The sequence below is a fragment of the Ictalurus punctatus genome, chromosome 15, assembly GCF_001660625.3.
Source record: "Ictalurus punctatus breed USDA103 chromosome 15, Coco_2.0, whole genome shotgun sequence".
Classification (NCBI taxonomy): Eukaryota; Metazoa; Chordata; class Actinopteri; order Siluriformes; family Ictaluridae; genus Ictalurus; species Ictalurus punctatus.
The window spans coordinates 20,009,863-20,027,667 of NC_030430.2; positions in this window are offsets into that span (position 1 = coordinate 20,009,863).

Consider the following 17,805-nt stretch of genomic DNA (forward strand, 5'->3'; position numbering starts at 1 on the left):
GATGTGTTTGTATGGCTGCAGGCCTCACCATGCAAATATGGCTCTGTTTGCTTTGCTTACTAAGTGTGACCTCTGAACACAGTTTGGAGTTCCTAAAAGAGGTTTGTATTTATTTTTCTGCCCCCCCCCCCCCCCCCCCCCCCATTATAGAATAATAAAACCCTTAAAACTCTGGATTAACACAAATGAAAATGGAACTATGAGAATTATGCTGTGAAAAAAAAATCCAAAATAAATCAAAATAATTTAGTATTTTACCATATTCAAAGTAGAGAACCCTTTTTGCATAGAATTTCCAGAAATGTATTCTTGGCATCTTCTCAACCGATTTCTTGAGGAATCCATCTGAGATGCTTTTTATACAGTATTAAAGGAGTTCCCACCTATGCTGGACACTTATCGGCTGCTTTTCGGAATAATTCGCTTCATGTCAACCATTGTAAAAAAAAAAAATTCTAAGTAAAATGTAAGTTCTCTAATGAAAGAAATGAATATGTTGACACAATTATATTTTTTTCTACAACACCGATTTCAAACATTTAATCAATCATACACCTTCAGATCAAAAAGGTTTTTAAGATCATGAGAAACATTTCAGTCATGTGTCTCCAAACTTTTGACCTGTAGTGTACATTCAATGCATCAATGCTTCAGTTAAGCCTGCAGTCATGAGTCGCCTCAAAACTACATAATGCACTGCAAAAAATTACAGAGAACCAATTTAGTGCTCTGTTAGAGGCACAAGAAAGCAAACTAATTTCTTAACATTCTCAAAGAGAAAAACTTTGCTTTCCCAGTTGAGGATGTACTTTTGTCAGATACGTATCGTTTCTCTGGAAACATGTATAAAGCTTCGTTTTGACCATATCAACTATTACTACTGAAGTAGACTGAAGTTATTGACTAGATTCTTCCTCACATATCATATCTACATACATAACTACACTATAACCTATACAGTTACACATTTATACTGTAAAACTGCCATTAGGTCACTGCATGTGTATGTCATGATTACAGTTGCTGTAAGTTTGGGCTATTTCTGCCATCTAGTGGCATTAATAGAACAGTACACAACTGAGATATCACGGTACAGTGAAATGACAGCACAGTCAGTATTCCACCCAGGTTGCCAGTAAAGTTAAGGGCCTTTTCTCAAGGATTGCCAGTAAAAGGGCCTTTTCTCACCCAGATTGCCAGTAAGATTAAAGGCATTTTCTCAAGGGCTGCCAGTAAAGTTACGGGTCTTTTCTCAAGGGCCCAACAGTGGCTCTCTGGCAGTTCTGTGATTTGAAATTAGCTTTGCCAAAACAATGCCACCAGCATTGTGCATGACCCCTGCACCCCTCACACAAACTCCTCACCCTCCTGCTGTCGGGCAAAAGGTACCAAAGCATTCGGGCCCTCACAACCAGACTGTAACAGTTTCTTCACCCAAGCCATCAGACTCCTCAATGCCCAGAAACTGGACTGACACACCATCCTCCAAAACACACACACACACACACACACACACACACACACACACACACACACACACACACACACAAACTCAGCCCAGAGAAGATAACCCATTCCACTCCCGTGTTCTTAAATTGCTACAATATTTATTTATTTATTTATTTATTTAAAAAATAATAAATTGATAAATAAATTACTTTTTCTTTTTAGTCACTACTATACTGTCTATCTGGCTTCTACCCCAATAACTGCTATGTCCATATACGGTATAAGTTTGTCTGATGAATACTATGTCATAGTACATTATATGTTTACATTCACAGCATTATTATTATTATTATTATATTGTTACATCTGACACTTATCCACACTAGAAGTGTGTACAGTTCAACGCTGCACTTTCTCTTACTGTGCCTCTGGGGCTGTTTTAGGAATGATTGTACTGTCTTGTGGTGTTTGCACACATGCACTTTATGTAGTCCTGTGTAGGTCATATTTAGTTCTGTGTGGTTTTATGTAGCCCCATGGTCCTGGAGGAACGTTGTTTTGTTTGACTGTGTACTGTGCCAGCTGTATATGGTTGAAATGACTCTAAAGCCACTTGACACTTGAGATACCACTCTATTTCTGACCTTGAATTATTATGTGTCTTTACGTGGCCATTCTTTCTGTACCAAGGAACAAACTGATTCGGGGTTAGTGGTTAGCACGTCTTCCGCTCGCCTCTAACGCCCATTATCATTAACGACAAGCCTTAGCTCGAATGAACCCGCAGGACAAGTCTAAGAGAGAACAGTGGTGGGGGTGCGGGGAAATATTTAGTCAATTTTCCTCATTGATGAAGACTTTAATATTAATACAGTTCAAGCGAATATTTTTTTAAGTACACTGTATGCACAAGTAACCATGTTTTGTTAGCGAGATGTTGTTTGAGCCGTTGGTGTTTTTCGAGAGATGGTTCACCCCCCCCCCCCCAGAATGTACACACACACACAAGCCAAACATGGAGATAGTTATGGGAATTCCGGTTCTTTTGAACGAGTCAGAGCAATCGGTTCAGCTCACCAAAAGGAGCCGATTCGTTCGACTTCTAAACGGCTCACTTGCGGTTATTTATTTATTTATTTATTTGTTTGTTTATTTGCCTCGACATCAGTTGAGGTTTTAGTTGTCTACCTGCATATCGCTTCCTCTTAACATTATACTTGATTCCTATGTTTATATAAATGTAAAACTCGCAATATTCCACATATTTGCACTATAAAATTATACGTTTGATTTTTACTCAAGAATTTGAAGATTTCTGTACATTAATGCGGGGGTACACATCTCTATTATTCTACAAGACAAACATCATTATACCGAGCAGCTATTTTGCTGTACAAAACAATTCAGATAGTTAGGAGTCACAGCTTACCTTTTATATCCTTACAATTGGAAATATGTAATATTGTGTTTTATTGTGTTTTTTTGTAAATTGTTTTTGCATGATATATTTGTGAAGTGGGTGTCGTGAAAGTCGCTTTTTTAAAATAAAATGTATTATTATTATTATTATTATTATTATTATTATTATTATTATTATCTCGCCGAAAAGAGTCGGTTAAAAGAACCGACACACTCGGGAATCAGTCAAGTAAACGAGTCAGTGGTTAAAAGCGAGGTTGCTGGGGGGTGTTTTCCCGTGTAACTGAAATAAGTCACAATGGAGGTTTCAACAACTCGAATGGAGTCAGTAGCACACTAGCACACAAATACTCATTATACAGCCTACATGTTGTCTTTTTTATTTGTATTAACTGGATATAAATGTTAATGTTTAAGGATGTAGATGTTGGGGCTGAGGTGAAAAGCCCACAGGCTGTGAGTGAAGGAGGAGAAGCGGTGTGTTAAAGCAGCCCGGGACTGTGTGGGCTAGGGCAGCTTCAGGAGCTGCATCTCACGCTTTTTAGCTTTTAGCTGAGGACTTAAGCGGATGTCCCTTTCCAATTCAAACGTCTTTTTACTAAAAGAGGTTAGTTCGGTTTTTCACTGTGTTTGTTGCTGTAAGGAAATAACATGGAGAGAGAGAGAGAGAGAGAGAGAGAGAGAGAGAGAGAGAAGTGTAAAGTGGATGAGCATGGCATTTCTCTACCAGCAAGATGGAAATGGTCTTTAATCTTCGTGTGTATTCATGTTGTGGTCACTTAATATACGTTGATATGCCTCTCATAAATAAATGTATCAAATTGCACTTTTCCATCATCAAATCTACATTTTATTTTTTTTTACCTATATTGTTTATCGTTTACATAAGATCGTGCATGTGGTGTATCTTGAAGGTACAACAGCGGTGCTTAAGGTAAAAGTATGTAAAGAGTACTTTTTAAAGAGTGCACTATATTCACATTTTCAGGTAGGACAAACATACTAAAGGTACAAAGGTAGAACCACAAGGTTCTACACCAGGTCACAGGGAGCCTGGAGCCTGTCGCAGGGAACTCGGGACACAGCGAGGGACACCCTTGACAAGGTGCCAACCCACCCATCGCAGGGTACAAGTGTACACACATCCACACACACATACACACACTACGGACATGTCTTTGGACTGGCAGAGGAAACCGGAGTACCTTGAGGAAACCTCAGAAGCACGGGGAGAACATGCAAATGCTGTGCACACAGGACAGAGGTGGGATTCGAGCACCCAACCCCCTGGAGATGCGAGGCAAACGTGCTAACCATTAAACCAACGTGCCCCCCTGAAAGTACACTCTGGCACCTTTATTTCTGAGAGTGCAGATGCAGAATGGTTCATTTGTTGAGAGACAGCTTAGTAAAAGAGTACGAACCGGGTTTATTTAAAAAAAAAAAAAAAAACGAGGTGAAGAGAATATTTCTGCAGCAAAATAAATGAAGGTCAGTGTGACATATTAATCTTTCCAATTAACATTTGATGTTCCGTGATGTCCAAGATGTATTTTGTAATGAAATTCTGGGTTTACTTATTGTTTTTTTTCTGTCAAAACTTTATTTTGATTACCTATTTTCTACATTACCCACAATGCCATTTGACTACTTGATGATAGTAGAGCAAGTGGGATATAGCCCTTGCTTCATCTCAACCTAGAGTGAGCGATGCAGCAGTGCTTTAGTACTTAAGTCAATCTAGATCTCTCAGCTCCACACTCTGCTGAAACAGGCTCCAAAGTTTCATACTTCATACTATCATGCTAATGCTGCCATAGGCTTCTCATAGACTATAAGAATCTCGTAGATCTCTAACTGGCCTAGATGAGATCCTGCCATAACTGCGTCAGTCAGCTGAGCCTTCAAATTATGGGCAAGGTTTCTTTATAGGAGAGCACATTGAATTAGCCAAAAAAATAAAAAAATAAGCAAAAGATCAAATTTACAGCATGAAAATGGCCTACATTCCACACACCGTGCTTTACTATATCTTGTTAAGTTGTGCACACAATTGACTGTTGGCACCCAATACAAAAAAAATCGACATACCTGAATGTTCTGGATCAAGTGCTATTTTATAAGCTTCTGATTCATGAAGGTGTAAGCTGTATTGTTAAGTTAAATCAAACTGGCAGTGATTAATGTGATAATTACTACAAGGACTATTCATTCGACAATGTATTAGCAATACACTACACTCCTATTAGATGTTTGTTTCAATGCTTGACAACTCATTCATATATAATATATATAATCATATTGGGCTTTTTGTATTTTTTCTAAATTTTAAATTGTATCATGCAACATTATATTACACTTAGCAGAAGAAAACACAATTTCCTTCTTCAGCCTTAAAGGTCATGCTCTAGACCAGGAGTGTCCAATCTTATCCGCAAAGGGCCAGTGTGGGTGCAGATTTTCATTCCAATCAAGCAGAAGCCACACCTGATTCCAAGTGTTTAATCAGTTGATGTCGACTTTCAGTAGAGTCACACCAGCCCTTTCCGCATAAGATTGGACACCCTGCTCTAGACACTGTATCAGATGCTCCTGCTCAAGAATGATTTATTTTCAAGAAAATCGTTTTTGGAAATAGAACTATTAGAAAAAAATCATGGCCCGAAACCAACAGAAAAAAACTGCAGGATCGGACAGGATTGGCCAAACTTATTTACAGGAGTAGAATTAGTCAAGAGTGTAAATGTGAGGTCACGAGTCAGATTTTCTTTGGGAGTGGGAAGGAGTGGGATTAACCATACATATACACCTCTATCTGGACTGGAAGACTACAAGTGGACCGTTTGTGACAGGACAAATATCACTGCTGAGTTGAGAACAGTCCACAAACCACAAATATTGAGCCAGCATTGGCTCTGTAGCCAGATTCTGATGAAAGGTAGAGGATGATTAAGAGGAATGGTGCATGGAATAAATGAGCTATAGACTGCAAATGTACATGTATAGGGGTGGCTTAGTGGCTAGAACATTCGCCTCACACCTGCAGGGTTGGGGGTTTGATTCCCGCTGTGTCCCTGCGTGTGTGGAGTTTGTGGGGACTCCGGTTTCCTTCCTCAGTCCGAAGACATGCATTGTAGGCTGATTGGCAAAGTGCCTGTAGTGTATGAATGTGTGTGTGAATAGGTGTGTGATTGTACCCTGTGATGGATTGGCACCCGTCAATCCATCGCAGGAGCACCCCACCTTGTGCCCCATGCTCCCTGTGATAGGCTCCAGGTTTCCCGCGACCATGTAGGATAAGGTCTAAGGTTGTACTATGGAGGTCCCTTTTCATTGTAGTAATTGTAGACCTAAAAGTTACCTAGCAGTTAGATGTGTATTGATACAAGATAGGTACGTGCCAATTCTATCTGTCTCTCTATCTAACCTGCTGCAGTAATGCTTGAGTTTCCATCACACTGCAATCCGGTTCATTAAAGCATTGAGCTCAGCAGAAGTGCTAAAAGGGGCAACTGTTCAGCAGAGCTGAAAACCACTGATTTATTACACAGCATGTTACTGTTGTATATCTGCTGAAAAAGAGACCAGCCTTCACCATTACTTTTTAATGATGCTCCTTCATCAGATCCGAACATTGTATTTTGCTCTAAGCGTCCAGCGTCATACTTTCCAGGCAAACCCATCTGTGCCCTCAACACAATTAGTAAGCCTACAGGTGTTTCTGCCTGCTTGGCATCTGTGTGGAGTCAGCTGTTTCATGTGTACTGTGTGCTTTCCTCTTCTCTCCCCAGTGTTTGTGCCCCTGGGAAACGGGAAAGCAAAAAGAAACACACTTTACACTGCACCTGACCACACTTTCCTACCAGACAGCAGATTTTAGACAGCACATGGGCACAACGTGCTTAGAAATCTATCAGTCAAGGAAACATTAGTTCTAACTAATTATCATTTAGTTATTCACCTTCATTAAGGAATAAAACACAAGGTGTACTGTTATAGGAAAATAATCCATAACATGGTGGTGTGATCATTATTTTCCTATAACAGCATGTCCTGAAGTGTTCTGTTCTACGTATGCCATGGAATTTATTTTATTTATTAAAGAACGTGACATTTTTAAAATCCGTTTCTAGTTGCATTTTATGTCGTGGAACATCTGTTTTTTTCTCTTTTGTACTTAAGAATGCATCTTGACATGTTACCGAAAAATCACAAAGCACAAAGCCTGATTGACACTGGAGACTCCTTCTGGAAATGCTAATGAAACGTCTCCTCACAGACAGCGACACTATATCGATTACGCATTTGTTAAACATTTGTTTATGTGGAGCATCGACTATACAATCCTGTGTTAGTTGTTACTATAGAGACATCAATATACTGTATTAAAATGAGCACATTAATATAAACCTGTGATTTGCCTTGTAGCTGTCAGAGCTGCTGCTATAGCTTCTGACCAATCAGAATGGAGAATTCAACAGCGCTGTGGTATAAAGGAGATTATTCTACTATTAATTATTCATTAACTACTGTGAAGCTAACAGGAAAGGCATGTAATTACAAGAGTGAGGAATGAGAATGGACATGCTGGCAGGTTCGGGGAATTTCAGGGGTTATGTAAGCTCTTTAGTTCTACATACACAGCGACAAGATTTGTAACAAGATTACACTATAATCCCGTAATCATAATACACTGTAATAATTAGATTTGTTTATATGGAACACGTGATTGTTCAAGACTATAGTGCTGCATGTACTTATAAAAAGTGCTTCGATGACAACATAATTACAATATTATTGGGTACATTTTACTTTAAAATTAACCAGTGTATAATTTAAGCATTTTAAATATGGAAGATTTAACAAAAAAATTTAAAAATCAATCACCTTAATCAAGGTGTTAAAGAAAAGAATCAAATATTTTTGTCAGCCTAGGTAGCTAAATGTTATATTTCATCTAGCATATTTTGAGCTATCTATTGTATATACAGTTGTGCCCAAAAGTTTGCATACCCCTTGCAGAATCTGCTAAATCTTAATACTGTTAACAAAATAAGAGGGATCATAAAAATCCCATGTTGTTTTTTATTTAGTACTGTCCTGAATAAGCTATACAGATGTTTACATAACAGATGTTTACATATAGTCCACAAGACAAGATAATAGCGGAATTTATAAAAATTACCCCGTTCAAAAGTTTACATACCCTTGATTCTTAATACTGTGTGTCGTTACCTGGATGATCCACGACTGTTTTTTTGTTTTCTGACAGTTGTGTATCATCCACACGGAACGACACACAGTATTAAGAATCAAGGATCAAGGGTATGTAAACTTTTGAACGGGGTAATTTTTTATAAATTCAGCTGTTATCTTGTCTTGTGGACTATATGTAAACATCTATTATGTGAAATAGCGTATTCAGGACAGTACTAAATAAAAAAGCAACAAGGGATTTTTATGATCCCTCTTATTTTGTTAACAGTATTAAGATTTAGCAGATTCTGCAAGGGGTGTGCAAACTTTTGGGCACAACTGTATAGGCGAATTATTTCATGAATTTGTAATAATACCTTATTGTAAAATTTGTCACACTTGACATGAGAATATACCCTGGAAGGGACACAGTCTCTTGCAGGGTACCATGGACACACATTCACTTTTACTTTTACACAATTCACAATTTAGAGTCACCAGTTCACCTACTGGAATGTTTATGGTGGGAGAAACGAGTGGGAAGAAACCTATGCAGGCAAGGAGAGAACATTTAAAGCTCTATGTGGGCCTCTCAGGGGACCCTGGAGCTGTGAGGCGGCGATGATCCCTGCTGCAGCACTGAGGCGATCTACTGTATTAGTTTAAGTAAAGATTGTTAGTGGAACATTTAAGTTTTATAAATGAATTAGGTCCGTATACTGTATATCAATACACCAGTCTGATGCAGAGTAGGCTGAAGCTCTGACTTAATATCCAAGTGGATCTGGTATCTTCTATTTAAATGTATTATACTGTACATCCAAAGATATTACAAGTACATTGTAATACATCTGACATTTTCTTTATCTACTCTTTAATTACATCTTCAGCACTATTTAAGGCTACAAATACCTTCCTAATATGTGATAAAGGTTCCATTTCATTCCAGCTCGGAACCTGTGATTCTTTAAAGTACATTGGAATTAACCATGTTATCTCCCTCTTGAACTGCAGATGGCCTTAAAACTATGATCTCATGGAAAATCTATGGGAGAGCGTTTAGTCCAGTGAGCAAACATTGGGGGTATATGCTGGTGGGGATTGGTACTGAGAGCTTGAGAGAAGCATGTCTTCCCTCTGACCTTCTTTCTCGTTCTATGCTCTGATAACATTGTGAATTTCTCGCCTTCAAACCGCTCTGTTCATGTTTTATTCACATGTACTATGCACATATAGAATCTGAAATGATCCTCAGCTCCTCTTCTCTCTTTGCCTGAATGTTCTATTCTTCCATACCAGATTCTGATTTATTATAGAACTTAAATCTTGTAGATATCAAAGTGGACTATCTTGGCACGTGTGCATCACATTATATTTTACCTCTGTCTATCTATTATTACTGTGTTATTGTGGAGTTTTATATTATCTATCTATCTATCTATCTATCTAACTATTTGTCTGTCTTTCTGTATGTCCGTCTATCTATCTATCTACCTATCCTTCTGTCTGTCTATCTGTCTGTCTGTGTGCTTATCTATCTATCTGTCTATCTATCTATCTATCTATCTATCTATCTATATGTCTGTCTTTCTGTATGTCCGTCTGTCTGTCTATCTACCTATCGTTCTGTCTGTCTTTCTGTCTGTCTGTGTGCTTATCTATCTATATATCTATCTATCTATCTATCTATGTGTCTGTCTGTCTTTCTGTATGTCTGTCTGTCTGTCTATCTATCTATCTATCTTTCTATCTACCGTTCTATCTACCTATCTGTGCATCTGTCCATCTGTCCATCCACCCATGTAATAGTCTACCCATCCATCTCTCCGTCCATCTGTCGGCCCATCTGTTTGTCTGTCTATCTATCTATCTATCTATCTATCTATTTGTCTGTCTCTCTGTCTAAAACAGTCAGCAGGTCTGACTTTGAATCCCAAGTATGCTGTTGGTGTATTGGTGTGTCTGAGGGCACAGTTATGGGTTTGGTGTGTGACGGACTGTTCAGACAGTTTCCATATCCAGCTCTGAGCCTCACAGCACTGACTTCGGCACAGGGGAGTCCTTCACCAATCTGACATGAACACAACAAAACAAGACACCTGGCAACCCAACGGCTCCTCCCAAACCACACCGCTGTCAATACAACTCACGATTGACACTTGAAAGTGTAAAACTCCTGTTTGGCTCCTCAGTGCTGTTCGGAAAGTGTTTCTGAGTTCTAAATGTGCAGCAATAACGGCAATAACCAATAACATTACTATTATAACTTATCTTGGTTAGTTTTGTTATTATGAGATGATTTGGGTCTGACACAGACATTTCCATATTACCCTGAGTTATAGGTTTTTTAAAAAAAAAAAAATTATAATGCTATGCTTTACTCATTATTTCAGAAGGTTAATAAAGCAATTACCATATTGCTGTTTCATTTTATGGTGCAGAGCAATGGAAAAGAGAGAGAGTGTGCATGAGAGTGAGACAGAGAGAGGGAAAAGTGTGTGTGAGAGCAAGTATAGATAGAAGTGGCTAATGGGGGAAGAGTAAGTTGGAGTGAGAGAGAGAGTGAGTGAGAGAGAGAGAGGGAGAGAGAGAGGGCGGTAGGAGTGGTAGGGTTTATCCTGCATACATGCTACAGTGCACTTCACTTCTACCCAGGAGAGCGAGGGAGCACGCCATGACTGACTAGCTGACGAACAGAGAGAGAGAGAGTGAACACTCTCTTTACCTCCAACTGAGTGAGTATGCAAGTGCAACTTTCCACTCTTTTATTTCAACAGAACCGAGTTTAATGCATCTTTACTGAATTACCTGATGTTTCCTAGGTTAGTGAACATTGCGTTGTCACTTTACAGCTGTTACATTTCGACAATTTCAGTTTATAAAATATTCATGGTGATCAATATTGAATGGACTCTAGCAAAGAAAAGCAAAGTGAATATCAGCGAGAGCTAGTGGACAATGCGCTCACTTTCAGAATGAGCAATAATTTCATACGTAAGTGTGGATAAAGGATTCTCATGTTTCAAGGACAGTATATTTATTTGATTGTTCTCAGTGTATGTTTGGTTTATATGTTTTTTGCTAATCTGACCGTAGGGTGAAGTGATAATCCTGTCATATGAAACATCTTTAAGGTGGATTCTGTGCAGATCAGTATGTGTTTGTTTCAGTGAGCAGTGTGTGTTCATGGAGATCAGCATGTTTAAGGCAGCTGCAGGATCTCTCTCTGGCTCTCACGGCTTCTCTCGTCTTGTGTGCCGAGTGCATTTGGAAGAGCCGGACTTCCTGCATGGGATCAATTAAATACTGCATGAGACAGCACTAAAAGCCTCAATGGAGTGCTTTCTGCAAGTGTGTGTGTGTGTGTGTGTGTGTGTGTGTGTATTGGAGGATCAGGGCAGAGTGCTTTGATTAAATTTGATGAACCACCAGAGTTTTGAAGGGGGGAAACTTGAGTTTTCCTTTTCTCAGAATCAGAGTGAGTTTTATTGGACCGGTGAGACAGCCTTAAGAAGAATGCGACTTGGTATTTGCTGACATTACACTTCAGCACAAGAAATAATGACAGTATATTGGAGGACAAGACTAGGACTACATGCTAGGGGCTACATCGTGATTTTACGAGTTATTTTTCCTTGTGATAATATAAGGGGAAAAGTAATGATTTATTGCACTTCCTGATTTTTGTAAAATCATTTTTAATACACAGACAACAACCTTTTCCTCTCTCTCTCTCTCTATATATATATGTATGTATGTATATACACACACACACACACACACACACACACACACACACACACACACACACATACATTTTGTCTTATTCACTTCAAGGGAGACAAAAAAGAGGCTGATGGAAGAACTGTTTATAGCTGCTATAACGTAAGGGATAACATGGCCTAACTTGTCTCGCAAATAATTAACAACATTAACTTAAACTATAAACGGTTCAAATGGACTGTGTCGTTTATTAATAAGTGAAACATTTTCTGTGGTGTAAGAGGAATAAAACACTTCAGAACATGCTGTTATAGGAACATAATTGACTTTGACGTGACATCACAACTATAACGTACAGGTATATTATATAATGGCTAATTATAGATGGATATAATTTCTATAGCTTTTAAAATGTACACTGATCTGGACTGTAACAATGCTAGACGTCATATATATATATATATATATATATATATATATATATATATATATATATATATAATGTAGCGAGAGTCTAGTTTTAATTTGGATAATTCATATCATTTGCTTGTAATGTAATGTCTTTGATGGTCCTTGTATTTATATCATAATATACACATTTACTGGTGAAGAGCCCTTGGTGGAACTTAATCTCTGTGGTACAATGACAAAACTATTTAAAGTAACACAAGGAGCTTATTTTAGAATGAAAACAGGTAACTGTAGCTGCATATGGAAGACAAGCCATAAGGCAACTCTAGAGGAAAGGAGAGGAAGTGCCCCGCCAGGATAGGATGAGCTATCAGTCTCCATATTGTTGCTATTGATTGACTCTGATCTGCTCTTTTTGTCCTACCAAAGGATCTGTGATCTAACTGAACCCTCTCTGCAATTGAGATGGAAGGTTGTTAAAGTTCACAATGTTCCGCTGGATTGACTTTCAGCACCTCAGAAAAATGTCTCCAGGCCATTAATCAGTTATTCAATATACCGCAGTACTTAACTCATGCAATATTGGTAAAATATCATCACAAGCGCTGCATTTTATTTATCAGGAGGATGCTTAGGTAGGAAGTGTATTTTGGTAACGGATTATATATGGAAATGTAAAAGGCTTCTTCCGTTGGTCTCTTGAGGGAATCCCTTAAAGGTTCTACAGTCTGTAGAACTCTACAGCAGTAGAGTAAAACTCTATTAAGAAACCATTTTTATGCAGCTGTTCCAAGGCTAAATGGACTATTTTGAACTTAGCATCAAATCTGTAGTTCTCCGAAGAAGACTGTTTCTATGAAGGCATTGATGTTTGGAAAACATGGTGGACAGAACTGCTGTCACTGAATTCCAAATGTGGTCAGAGTTGCTGAAGCAAGACCAAGTAGCAATGAGAGTTATTTAAAGGGAGGAGTGAGACTGCACACTGGTGAGTTTCATTAGTAATTCAGGCGATTGAATGGGGATAGGAGTCATTCTTCCGTGTCAATTAATTTGGGGATATCATCAAGTAGACCAGGAATGGCAAGGAAACACGGAAGCCTGGGGATCTGCACTAATGATGTGGCAATTGTAGGTTGCAGATTACTTCATTGCGTCATTAGATTAATCTGAATGAGCAGATGTACAGAGTGAAGTGAAGTTTCTAACGATATATTGGTAGACATTTTCAAACCCTAGGAACCTTTGTAGGTCCTTGACAATCGGGACAGGGCCACTCTGCCACTACCTGGACCTTGCCTTTGCCCATGATGATGTCCAGGAACATGTCTTGGCATGTGGAACCCACATTTTCCCCCTTTGACAAAGAGATGAGTCTGTCCAGCACACTTTTTACATGGTGGAGGTGCTGGATTAGGGAGTAAATTTAAAATGTCATCTATGTAGGCAATCATGACTACATTGTTAATAAAAGCCTGGAAGGCAGCGGTGGCATAGACCAGTCATACATCATTACCAATTATTCACAGAGACCTGAGGTCATACTGAATCTTCCATTTGGCATTTTCCCTTTCTAATTCAAACTAGTTTGTAGGCCCTTTAAAGATCGAGCTTGGTGGAGATCATCAAAGATTGGTTTATGTTTTCCAGTGCTGAGGACACCAGGGGCTTTGAGTATCAATATTTTTACTGTGACTTGGTAAATAGAGGGATGAAGACCTTCTTCCTCTTCTGTATGAGCAGGAACTCTGCAGATGTAGGAAAGGTGGAGGGTCTCATGTAGCCATGCTGCAAAACCTCAGAAATACAACCTTCCATGGTCTTCCCTGGCCTCGCATCTAGAGCAGTTAGCGGTGTAAGAAAAAAAATGATAAATGTCGAAGATCTCAATGAACAATAATAAAGTAAGCACTCTGGTTTCATTGGAGTCTAACTGAACCTCGAACAATATCAGCTCAGACATTTTATACGGTTTTTCAAACCAGTTTTTCCAGCCCGTAATGTAAATCTAGTCTCGCTATAAATGGACATTAAGGATAACAGTTGCAGTGATCACTTTCTGCTCTCACATTATTGATGTTGTTACAGGTGGGAACACCCAGATGCTGGGATGATATGATTTTCTAGACAGATGTCTTTCTGAATGATAATTACAATCACATACCCCTTTGTTCAGGCATGGTTTTGGTGTCCCACTACTGCGTCCATACTATAACTGATTGAATGTCACTTCAGGTGGTATTATCCACATATTGCTGAGACTGAGATGAATTGCCCATATGATAATTAAGCCTTTTGTTCTAACACCTACCGTGGAGTGGAATCTACTTAGAAGCAGTCTGTAATCCCTAATTTCTCCTTCTGGGGATTAATAATCTAATTATCTTAATTTCTTACAGCAGGTAGATGCATGAACAGGGTGGTATGGTGACTGTTAGCAGTTTGATGGCACAGTCATAGGGTCTGTGTGGAGGTAGGGGACATGCTCTGGATTTATTAAAGCCCTCCTTGAACACAGCACATCATTCGGGGAGCATAACATCCTGTGGTGGTTTCTCAGCTCTCCGCAGTTCTGGAGACTATTGTAAATGTGTAATGAGACAGACAGTTCTCATGTGGTTATTAGGGGATTCTGTGACCAGAACAGATACTCTCTACATGTGGATAGCACTAGTGTGGATTTACTGTCGATCTCAACAGTTTGATGGGTTATGACCCCCTCACCTATTTGTTTTTCAATCAATGCTTGAACATGAATGGGGTCCTTTAGTGGATACACAGGAATCCTGAAATGATGAACTGTGTTGTCATCTCCCCGGTTTCCAGCTGGATAGCACGCATGTAAGACACAAATCAGAGGGCTAGGCAATACTCAGAATTGTGAAGTAGGCAAATGATAAGGCATTGGGTAAACAGGCATAAACTATATAAATATGAAGCAGGTTAGATAACAAAAGCTTGGAATTTGACAGACAGACACAATGTTGACGTAACACTTCACAGAGTATGAATTCGAGCCTGGGTGATTTAGAGGGAGTGGTGTGATTGCAAACAGGTGAGGTCCATTAGTAATCAGGTGACTGTAAACAGGGATAGGAGCTTGACTGGAGATGTGATGAAGTTGCAAGACTTGGTCAGACAATCTTGAAGACGGCCATTGCAGTTATAAATATTATGTAGCAACGGGTATACCTTTTAATCGCTTTTGATTTTTGCACTAAAAATAGGTATGTCAGGATGATAGAAACCAGTTTATGATGCTGTGAAGATTCTCCTGAATATCTCTGCAGAAATATGAATTCCATTTTGCATTGGGATGCATTATGAATTACTACAAATCAAATCATCTGTATCTGAGAATGGAAAAAAAAGACAGAGAGAGAGAGAGTGCATTGTCTTTTTTGTTTGTTCATTCGGCCTTCACTCAAGCCTCTTTCTTCCTCCCTCATGCTTTTCCACTTTCTCTCTCTTATTGCCTTTGAGTGAATTCAGTGACTTAATGCATCCCTATATATAATAGCTCTTATATAAGGTAAATGCATAACTGTATAAATGAAGTATGCAGTCACTCTACTCTCAAAGGAGCTCTTTGGCAGGTTTGACATGCTGAATGTTATGTTAAATGCAAACAGAAAGCATAAAAGACAGATAACCTCAAGTCATTCTGGGCCAAAATCTGTGGAAGAGGGCACTTAGATTTCAAGCAGCACAAACTTAATAAGCAGGAACACATGCTGCCAGGATAATGGACTCCAAAGTAGGGCTCATGCTGCCAGGGGCCAGCTAGCATGACTGCATAGCTACACAGGCTACACAGATTGAGCAGAGGCAAGAGAAGGCAAGGACAGTAATGTGGCGCTGTTGGATTTAGCGCAGCCCCACTGAGCCGTTGCGTAGATTCCTGGCTGCTGATTGACAGTTTGTGGGGCATCATGCATCACCCCGTTGTTAGAGTAATTTTGCTGTGAGGGCTCTCGTCCCAACAGGTATCTGCTCTGTCCTTAGAACATCTCGGCTGACTAGTCGGTTCTCCGTAGGATCGGGCCTCAGGCTGTAGCGGATGCTGTGGTCCTATTAGAATGAAATGCAAAAAAATAGCTTCATGTTGTGAAGCATTCAAATAGAAACCTGTAGCGTAGCCATCACCTGTAGTGTTGAGCCTATCTGCTCACCAGTGGAGATAATGTCACAGCAACCATATGTCACAGATTAGGAAGAGAGCTCCCTGAAGTGTGAAAGCAGCTATATGTGCTAAAAGCCACATGCTGTTGACTCTTTCTGAATTCTGAAGGTCAAGAAAGTGGAAACGATGATGTTATTCATCTCAATTAAGCTATTTTACCAGTCCTAAGATCAATATATCTTAATAAGCAATTCATTCTTAAAAGATTTTTCTCAGAATGCTTATGACAGGTTAGAAACCGCTCAAAAATTACATTCTTTGGCTAATAGTGTACAAGGCCATTATGTTTATACTGATTTGACTGCTGTAGTATATTTTATGGGCGTCTTTCCCCTTCCATTTGAATTGGTGCAGCATTGAGCTTTCCTTGAGTCTGTGGCGCAACATGATGTCAGAATAATTATGCGTCTTTTGCGATCTACTCAAAACATCATAACTGAGAAATTAGTATGATCAGATGTAGCTGATACATGTGGCTGTGATGTCACATTTACACTTTTGGGGTTTTTTTCTGGACCAGGGAACTCTTGCACAAGTACTTTGATTGAGTGATTGAGTGTGAAAGCTGTTCTTCAAGCCAGTTGTGGTCTGGAGTTCATGTCCCCTGTGCATTCCCATGTCCCATGTGTGAAAGTGATCCAGTACCAAGGCCTGTCTTGAATTAAATGATGGTTCAATGTGTTTTTTCACCTCCTGTTTCAAGTTTCTCCGTGGCACAGAAGAAACAATGCATTCTGTGTATACGCATTGAGAATGCAAATATATGGCGCAAAGAAGGTTTTCTAAATGAGCAACTGAAATCAGTTGAATTTAATTATGACAAAAAATGATAAAAGCAGGGAATTTGTGCTCAAGGACAGTAACAGATCAACTCCTTGATTTACCTTTTTCAAAAAAAATCTACGAAATGATTCATAGATTTGTAGATTTGTAGGGGGTGGCTGTGGCTCAGGTAGTAGAGCGGGTTGTCCACTAATCGTAGGGTGGGCAGTTTGATTCTCTGCCCACATGACTCCACATACCGAAGTGTCCGTGGGCAAGGCACTGAACCCCAAGTTGCTCCCGGTGGCAAGCTAGCGCCTTGTACGGCAGCTCTGCTATCACTGGTGTGTGTGAATGGGTGAATGAGACACAGTGAAAAGCGCCTTGGATAAAAAGTGCTATATAAGTGCAGAGCGTTTACCATGATGTTATGACACGACAAAATTAAGCAGTAAACTTTTTGATATGTTTAGTCAAGTATGAAAGCTTTTTTAAACCTGGGTACAATCAAGAAAATCTCTCTGACATCCCATGCACCAACTCCGATCTTTTGCTGTTAGAATCCAATCTCCAAGTCTTCCTCCTCCATCTAAAGTGGCTTCAGTGCCAGTTTGAGGAGCAGGACCAGACAGAGCCTGTGTGCTTGTGTGAGGAGACACAGA